The sequence below is a fragment of the Malania oleifera genome, chromosome 8 (assembly GCF_029873635.1).
Source record: "Malania oleifera isolate guangnan ecotype guangnan chromosome 8, ASM2987363v1, whole genome shotgun sequence".
NCBI lineage: Eukaryota > Viridiplantae > Streptophyta > Magnoliopsida > Santalales > Ximeniaceae > Malania > Malania oleifera.
In genome coordinates this window covers 47,443,885-47,452,288 of record NC_080424.1, presented here as the reverse complement: position 1 = coordinate 47,452,288, position 8,404 = coordinate 47,443,885, and positions in this window count along the sequence as shown.

The following is an 8,404-nucleotide window of genomic DNA, read 5'->3' as shown; positions in this document are numbered from 1 at the left end:
CGCAAACATTAAGTTATGTGCAGTGTTCGTGCGTACTAGGAACAATTCATATCAAAGATGATTCAATAAAGATAAGATATGATGCTCAGGGTGCCTAGAAAAGCTTCGGACTCAAAAAGTAGAAATAGTAGAGGATGTGAGTCCTTGGGGCAAGTGATTAAAATCCTTATCTCAATGATGGGGCTTATGCCCCCCGGTATGGTCCCAAGCACACATAAGTGCATTAACAATCAAGGATGGATTTCATTTAAACACACTCAACACATGTTCGTCCTTTTAAATGAATTCAGCATGTAGAAAATATAGGCAATTTAGCACATACAAGCATGACTTATTGCATTTCAATTTAAGGCACGATAGCCAATCGAGACTATACTCAACAAGTTTGCAATAGGGGATCAATAAATGGATGACACAACTCACAATACCAATGAGTGTGTGCAAAATGAAAAACTCTCCCTAAGTCATGCCAATTTCCTAGTTTATGGACCATCAACAAAATATGATAAGTTCAAATACAAGGATGATTTTTTATCATTTGGGTTCGAGTGAAAGTGCATAACCCAAAGATTTGGACCAAATGGTGTCCATGAACTAGTCCCTCCTAGGACAACATAATGTGTACATGTTTTAATTTATAGCTTATTGGTTTTAACATGTACTAACCTATTTAATTATCTTTCAACCTAGGAGATAAACATTAAGACTATGCATGTTTTTTAGTTTAGCATATAACATTTAAAATTCAACATGCATCCGCGAACGATTCAGCGTGCACCTATAACTAAGGATGAAAGATAATATTCTTTTATGATTCACTCATCCTTTCAAAAATATTTTAGCATGCATTAAATTATTATCCTAATGCTTGGTTTCATTTTTGGGAAAAGTTTCTTGAAATTTGGGCAGCATGTCGTCTGTAAATTGAATATTTTTTCATTTTTCCATGTACCTTCAAACCTGATTCACACAATCAATTTATAATTCAACTCAAGCATGTAAGAACCTATATCCACTACCAGTATGCAATTCACATAACTGCATTCGCCATGCAGGAGGCATTCAATACAAGCATGCAATATCAAATAAAATACAAACTATCCATACGATGATATAATCATTAGGCAAGTGATGGATAGTGGCATTCAACTCAAAGCAGATCAAATTTTTTTTTTTAAATATCCATCCATCAAAAAATATATTCAATTAAAAAAAAATGGATATTTGCATTCAGCTTAATGACAAATCATCCAAAAAGTATAAGCATATTACAATAAAATGCATATTGGATGAATTTTCTAAAATTTGCTGCTCCCCCTCAATTATGCAGCCAAAGAATTATATGTTAAATTAATAGTATTTGGAATAACAAATATTTTCAAATATAAGGATGAGCTTATGAATTCCTTGAATTTTATTTGTCTTGAAAATATTTATGGTTTAAGCTCAATTATGAGTTTAGGATTATACATTACATAGCATAAGATCAATTTCCTAAAACTCAATACTATGTGATGGACAAAGATATGCTATATTTGAGACATTCATACTAAAGTATTGGCTAGATTTTCTTAGGGTTCTTAGTTTAACAATAGTGTATATTAAATTTATAATTTTGAGCACAAACACATTGTAAACATTTATCACCATTGTAACCCCTTATATAATAAATCCTAAAATCTTATGAGAAAAACAAATTTCTTTGAAATGAACCTTAAAAGATATCGTGCAATTAATACCATAATCATCACGTGATTCACAAAAAAAATATAACACTAAATATATCATGTGAAGCATAACATGAATTATTCATAATATTAGAAGAATAATAGATATACCTATAAGATTTACTCCTTCTTAATCGTTTAAACTCAGAAGATGCATTCTTCTCTCTCTCCAATTTTTCAATACCTCATGGTTCCCAAAATCCTTAGCACATAAAAAAAATTTATATAAACTTTGTAAAAGCATTAGTGACTAAGGCACAAAATAAAATAAACCTGGCACTTAAATGATATACATTAAAATCATGTCATGCTCATTCAAGGCATTTTCAAGTTTTGGAAACAATGCATTTTAAAAACATTTTTCTATGGGATATGATAACTTTGACAAATACTTTCCAAATCCTCCAATAAATTGATTGTACAAAAGTATTTTCAATATTCAAAAGGTAAAATCTATATAATATAAGTAGTAGAGGATTTGCAAAGTATTGACCTTCAAAATAGGGATACACCAGATATGAGTCGTTGCAATCTTTATACAAATGCAGTTAAGCTTATTGTAACTGACCTCTGATACCAATTTTTGGAATTGGTGTGATCCCAAGAGGGGGGTGAAAAGGACATTTAAAACTTTTTTGCTAATATAAATGATTACTCCGATTCACCACATCTCATATCCCATTCAAAATAAAACATGTATGTAAAGTAAGTGAGCAATGTGTACATACATACACGTGTGCTGCATATCTCATTTAAATTAATTCTGTGTGTGTGCAAGATGGTTATAACAAAACATGAACAAGCATACACATACTGAAATTTAAGTGCGAAAAGTAAATGAGATCGGGAGAGAGAGACACGATATTTGTTATAAAGGTTCGGCCAAACCAGCCTACGTCCCCGCCTTGGTACTCCCCAAACATTACACTATCTCTCCTCACTTAAATGGGCAGAGTAGAAGTCGTTACAAACTCTCCTTACGAGGTGAGGCAAATCCTAGCTCAATTACAAGGCTGAGCCAACCTTGTCTTACTTTAATTAACAAGAGGTTAAAAATATTTGAGAGAAAATATTTTCTAATCAAAGTTGCTAATCAAAGCAAATGAGGGGGTATTTATAGACTATTGGGGACAAAATGGGAAATTTGGAAATTTTTTAATCGAGATTTAACCCTAATTACCCCGGTAAATAATTGGCAACCTGAGAGGTTCGGTTTGTTGACCCTTAGGGTCGGTTGACTGAACATACTCAGAGAATTTGAATTGAAATTCAAGTTTGATTTGTCGAAGGCAGTGGCTGGTCGACCGAGCAAAGACAAAATCCAAACCTTCGAGGTTTGATCGCCCGTCCTCAAGTTTAGTTTGCTGGATCATAAGATTTGGTTGCCCTAGGCCTTTTTGAACTACAAGTTTTGTCACCCAGGAATAGTGGAAAAGTCAGTGTCCACGGCTCGGTCAACCGTGGAAGTTACGTTCATTTTGGTTCGGTCGCCCGAGGCATTTTATATTGCCAAGACTCGGTCGCATGAAACATAAAAAAAATGACCTTTATGTCCTGTTTGGTCTCTTGTGCAATTTCAACCCTAGTGAAAAAGCGTATGCATTCAAGTGTAAGGGTCATGGTTCCTATTGTCATTCAATGGCCTAGACGTTTTAATTAAGCCCAAAAAACTCAACGTTGGTCAATCGAAGCCCTAAGGTCTGTCTATAGCCTTTGGTTCACTATGGTTAGTCTAAGGCCTATCTAAGCATTAAGTCATATCATGTTGGATGTATGCATTTAATACAGACCAAATATATATATAATTAATGCTATACAATTAAACTCAAATGTCTTCTTCTTCTCCTCTACTTTTTGACATCATGGAATACACTGGTTTTTAGCTTTTAAGTCTTGTCTTGTCTTCCATGATCTCTTGATCTTATGTGTGACCTAAATTATACCTGTTTAGCACTTAAACACACACATAAGAGACACTTGTTTTTTTCAACATAAAAATAGAGATCATACTCAAAAAGCCAATAAACCCATTGATGAACCACGTGATCCTCCTTCTCCTAGTCATGTAGCTAATACCGCAACACCTACTCTTTCAAAGGATGGGGCATTTCCCCATTATGTCCTTGCAGCTCCTTACCCTATAGCTCTTCATGCATCTTTTAAAGTCTAAGAAGGAGACCATCACTGAGTTCATCATGGAAACATTCCAACATGTTTTGGTCAACATTCCTTTCTTATATGCCATTAAGAAAGTGTCTGCGTATGCCAAGCTTCTCAAGAACTTGTGCATTGACCGGTGCAAACTGCAAGTGCACAGTATTGTAGTTTTATAATCTAATGATGTGTAGAGTATCGTCCTCAGGGATTGATGTCTTAATTTTACCAAGTACCGAAATTTTACTAACCTTGATTTTATTTAGAAAGATTAACAATTTTAGACTGCAAAATTTAAACAAAGCTACTTTAAATAAACTATTCAGGAAAATTTAAAACTGGATACCGCGTGTCAAATTGATGATGGTGAAAACTTCTAGGAAACCGATTTCACCGAGCTTCTCACTATGCTTTACTCATTTAGCTAATTTAATTTCATTTTCTCTGTTTGTTAGCAAATCGCCAATTTTTCCAAAAGCCTCTTTCGATAGTCAATCGGAACCTATTCTTGTTTATTATTTAACATAAGAGTATGCAAATTAATAATGCAAGAATGCAGTAAGACCCTCGATTTTTAATGCTACGTAGGGTCATACAAGTCTTTCGATCTCTATATTTACCTACGCTGAATTATCCAAGATCTATCCGATAATCCCCCCTTTCGGTAGCAAATCACAAGACTAAAATCATTTAATTAATGGCCAGTTAATTAAAAGCATTAGGCACAGAATAACTCAAATAAACATTAATGAAAACTACTTCAGATTAGCATTAAAGAGCAAGCATAGTTCGAAACTGGCTACATCGTTTTCCTAGAATTCAAAACTTTAGTTGATTCCGAAAATTAAATCCAATATAACAGATTTCACCATATTTTCTTCAATTTGGAGCGTATGGAAAAGATCAACACTCACCGCACCGTCGTCGCGCGTCACGAACACCCCGAACACCGCCATTATTCGCCGCCTTCCGATTCTGAAAAGATAGTATTTTTGTGTGCTTCCAAATCTCCTTTGCTGGCTGTGTGTGTATCTTCGCAGCACTCCCAAAAGAAAATCACAAGAAAGCTCCCAAAAAGATAATTTTTCCAAGAAAATTTTCGTGGTTTCGTCTCCCTTGTGTTTCTCCCCAAGAAAAATCTTTTCTTTTCTTTTTTTTTTCCTATTGTCCAGCCTTTCTCCCTCCAGCCCCAGCGCACACTGCTCTCTCCAAGTCTCTTCTTGCGCACGGCACTCCCCCAAGGAAACCCTCCTCTTTGACTTTTCCATCCTTTCCTTTTGTCCTTTCTTTCTTTGCTTTTCTTTCCTTTCTTTTTTTCTTTCCATTCTTTTGTCTTTCCTTTGTATGTACCCAGTGCACATTGCCCATATGAGATGACCCGGCTACATGGCTGGGTCATATCTCATATTTTGATTTTTTGATTTTTTTTTTTTTTCAAAGGTACATGAGCTGCCCTCCTCTTTCAATCCCACTTTCGTCCCTCTTACAGCTCGTAACTCTCAAATCTTAAAACACAAAATATGTAGAGATCTTTTTTAGCTTTTCTCAAAATTTTGAATCGTCTCGATCAGAGCTCGTATGAGAAAGTTACGCTAAGATTATGAAGAATTGTCAAAATAATCCATAAAACAGCGTATGCTAACTTCACGTCTGATTTTGGCCTTGATGCTGCCAGTATTTTGCAAAAAACAAAACACAAAAATTGTAGATTGTTTTCTTATATTTCTACAGCATCTTGAATCATCTGAATCAGAGGTTAGATGAGAGAGTTACGCACATATTACAAAGTACCGTCGGTTTTTTTAGCTTCCAACAGTTGCTCTGCAATAAAAAATACCACACTTTCATACATTACTCAATAAAACCCAAATTTTATAAATAATAAACAATGTTAGAATATTGAGAGTAATTAGGCATTTAAATACAAAATATCATTTGTAATGCATGAATTAAAGCATCTAATTACGCAATTTAAGCGCGTAATCACACCCCCCAACTAAAGTTTTGCTAGTCCCTAGCAAATAACATGAATGCAATTTAGGGTGGTGTCATACCAATTTCAATGAATGAATACATAGGCAACACAACTATACCCTTTCACATACAGGAATATCACCAAATTACACACAAACTCATTCATACCCAATTCACGCAACTCCGAAGTAAGTCATTCATGCAAATCTCATCATTATATAGCCATTAAGAACAGTAAACTCACGTAAAATTAACCAGCGAGCACAATTCAGAGTTAATGTAGCCATATAAATTCAAGTATAAATAGGCAAAATCTTGAAGCACGTGTAATGTGTGTGACTCGTTACACCCAGGATATCCGTGGACACCTAAAGAACTGTCGCTTTGACTCGGCCTAACTGGTATACTCTCAAAAACACTCAAAAAGGATGGGTTCACTCATCGTATATGAGGAAGAGTGTCATGATCAAACATCCCACATACTGCAAGGAACAAACGCTAAATGTATGGAGTGGACTAGTCTAAAAAGGATCAAGCCTATTTAGGAGGTGTCGGGTCCTTCACCCTAGCATCTTCTCACCTACTCGCCATATCCAACCGGGACCATCCTAGATCAACTTATTCAAAAACTAGGCGTGAATACATCTGAGGCATTAGGCTGGTGAAGAGTCTTCATATGTGGATAACATGCGTCTTGTCCTTGACTTTTGTTGAATTTGTGTGGAACAGGTACTAATCTTTCACCTCTTCTAGGGTATTTCTTTCTCTTTTTCTTTCTTCAGCTCATTTTTCAATTTCTTTCTTTTCATGGTCAATTAGGACAATCATAACACTTATTTTATTGTTTTCATACCACCCATGTGCATTAAGCTCGAACAAGAGTCCATGAAATAAGTCTATTTCTAGGGGTGGGTCGGCCTTCACATCTTGAGTAGGCTACAAGACCTAAGTTTTTATCTCCCCACTAGATGTCACCTCTAGGCTTGCAATTCAAAAACCAAGACTAGTGTACAAAGAGTATCCAGAAAAAAATAGGGAAAGTTGAGTTTTATGAACTTTGAGTTAACGTCAAAACTCAAAAGAGCGATAAATGGCTCAACAGTACCTCATAAGGTGTCAAAGTCTCCATGGGCGCTCTCTTAGTGTTCACAAGGAACCCTAAGTGCTACAAGTCACGTGAACGTGTATTTTTTTAGCCTCAAGTGATACCATGTAGATACAAGAGTTTATATAGCCAGATTAACACAATTGCACTACCAATCAACTTTCAATGAGTTACGATTCCTAGTTTAGCCATATAAATAGAAACTATACATAAATGACCTAGTGTGTACTCCTAGGTTATATGCAGGTATATGAAGGGCATAAGTAGTGTCACGCATGGCCTAATCATCCATAGTCACACATTTTTTTTTTCAATGTTATTCAAAAATGAGAAAGATTGAAGAAAAGAAAGAAACTTCCCTGACTTATTGGTGAATCCATAGAGGAATTAAGTTTTCAGCTCTGTACTTGTGCCAAATAAACCTGCATAAAAAAATCTAATTTATTCAAAAGTGCATAGATAAATTAATAAAGTAATAAAGATAAAAGAAATAAACAAAGGAAAAACTCCTTGGGTTGCCTCTCATAAGCACTTGTTTTAACGTCTCCAGCCAGACGTTTCAGCCTTCATCAATGAGGATCTCCAAAAGGAATAAATGCACAGTTCCTCTCCATTTGTTCTCCATAGTAGTGCTTCAATCTCTGACCATTCACTCTGAATATGTTCCTTGTCTTGTCCTTCAAGTCTATTGCTCCAAAAGGGAAAACTTTGTCAATTGTATAAGGACCTGTCCATCTTGACCTTAACTTACCTGGGAAGAGTTTTAATCGTGAGTTGAAAAGTAGAACTTGCTGTCCTGGAGCAAACTCACGCTTGAGAATTTTCTTGTCATGCCACTTCTTCGTACGTTCTTTGTAGATTTTTGCATTTTCATAAGCATCATTCCTAAACTCATCCATCTCATTCAATTGAAGAAGTCGCTTTTCCCCCACTGCCTTCAAATCAAAATTAAGTTTCTTTACAGCCCAATAGGCTTTATGCTCCAATTCAACCGGAAGATGGCATGCTTTTCCAAACACTAATCGGTAAGGGGACATCCCGATAGGTGTTTTAAAAGCAGTGCGATATGCCCACAAAGCATCATCAAGTTTCTTTGCCCAATCCTTTCTATTAGAGTTGACCGTCTTCTCAAGGATGTTCTTGATTTCTCGATTTGAAATTTTTGCTTGGCCATTCGTTTGAGGATGGTAGCCAAGTGCTATCTTATGCTTCACACCATATTTAGAAAGAAGATTGTCAAATAACTTGTTGCAAAAGTGAGTCCCTTCATCACTGATAATAGCTCGTGGAGTGCCGAATCTTGTGATATATTCTTATGCAGAAATTTGAGCACTACCTTTGCATCATTTGTTGTTGTAGCAATTGTTTCTACCCACTTTGACACATAATCAACTGCTAACAAGATATAAACATAGCCAAAAGAAGAAGGGAACGGACCCATAAA